This window comes from Neomonachus schauinslandi, chromosome X, assembly GCF_002201575.2.
Source record: "Neomonachus schauinslandi chromosome X, ASM220157v2, whole genome shotgun sequence".
Classification (NCBI taxonomy): domain Eukaryota; kingdom Metazoa; phylum Chordata; class Mammalia; order Carnivora; family Phocidae; genus Neomonachus; species Neomonachus schauinslandi.
In genome coordinates, this window is record NC_058419.1 from 8605395 (window position 1) to 8606783 (window position 1389).

At 34.4% G+C, this 1389-nt stretch overlaps 1 pseudogene; it reads left to right on the forward strand.

Moving 5' to 3' along the window:
- Window positions 1-445: 445 nt before the first annotated feature.
- LOC110575848 lies at window positions 446-783 on the forward strand (annotated as a pseudogene).
- Window positions 784-1389: the final 606 nt, after the last annotated feature.

Here is a 1389-nt window from a genome sequence, read left to right on the forward strand (position 1 = left end):
CAGTATAGAGGTTCCTCAAAAAATTAAAAATTTACCATATGAATCAGTAATTCTGCTACTGGATATTTACCCAAATAAAACAAAAACACTAATTAAAAAAGATATATTCACCCTTATATTTATTGCAGCATTATTTACAATATCCAAGATATGGAAAAAACCCAAGTGTCCATTCATAGATGAATGGATAAAGAAGATGTGGGGGGTGTGTGTGTGTGTTCATATACATATATATAAGACGGAATATTAGTCATAAAAAATGAAATCTTGACATTGCAATGATGTAGATGGAACTAGAGGGAATTATGCTAAGCAAAATAAGTCAGAGAAAGACAAATACCATATGACTTCACTCATATGTGGAATTAAAGAAACAAAACCTCTCTTTCCACTGTCTTGGAACCTGTGGAGGCCTGCTCAGAGCGGGACTTCTAAAATGACAAATATGTCTGGAAGGCTCTGGTCCAAGGCCATTTTTGCAGGCTATGAGTGGGGTCTCCGGAACCAGAGGCAGCACACAGCCCTTCTTAAAATGGAAGGTGTTTATGCTCGAGATAAGACTTAATTCTATATAGGCCAGAGATGTGCTTATGCATACAAAGCAAAGAACAACACAGTGACTCCTGGTGGCAAACTGAACAAAACCAGAGTAATCTAGGGAAAAGTAACTCATGCTCATGGAAACAGTGGCATGGTTCGTGCCAAGTTCGAAGCAGCCTTCCTGCTAAAGCCATTGGCCACAGAATCTGCATGATGCTATATCCCTCGAGGATTAAAACTTAAAAGTAAATAAAGGTGATTTGTTCTCTTGTTAAAAAGAAAAGAAAGAAAGAAAGAAAGCTAACAAAAAACAGACAAACCAAAAAAACAGACTTTTATTTTTTTTATTTTATTTATTTTTGGTATTACTTTTTAAAAATTATTATTATGTTATGTTAGTCAAGTAGAGAAAAACAGACTTTTAAATAGAGAACAAACTGGTGGTTGCCAGAGGAGAGGTGGGTAAAGGGATAGTGAAATATATAAAATACACTCATCAAGATGAGCACCAAGAAATGTATAGAATTGTTGAATCATTATATTGTACACCCAAAACTAATATAATACTCTGTTAATTATACTTCAATAAAAAATTAAAAAATGAGCCTCGAAGTCAGATTGTTGGTCCCCCGACTTTGATCTTTTTCAATATTATGTGGGCTATTCTGAGTCTTTTGCTTTTCCATAGAAACTTTAGAATCAGTCAGTATCCACAAGTAAATTGCTGGGATTATTTCTGGGATTGCATTAATCCACAAAATCTGTAGATCAATTAGGAAGAACCAACATGTTAATAATATTGAATCTCCCTATCTGTGGACATGGCATATCTTCCCATTATATAAATCT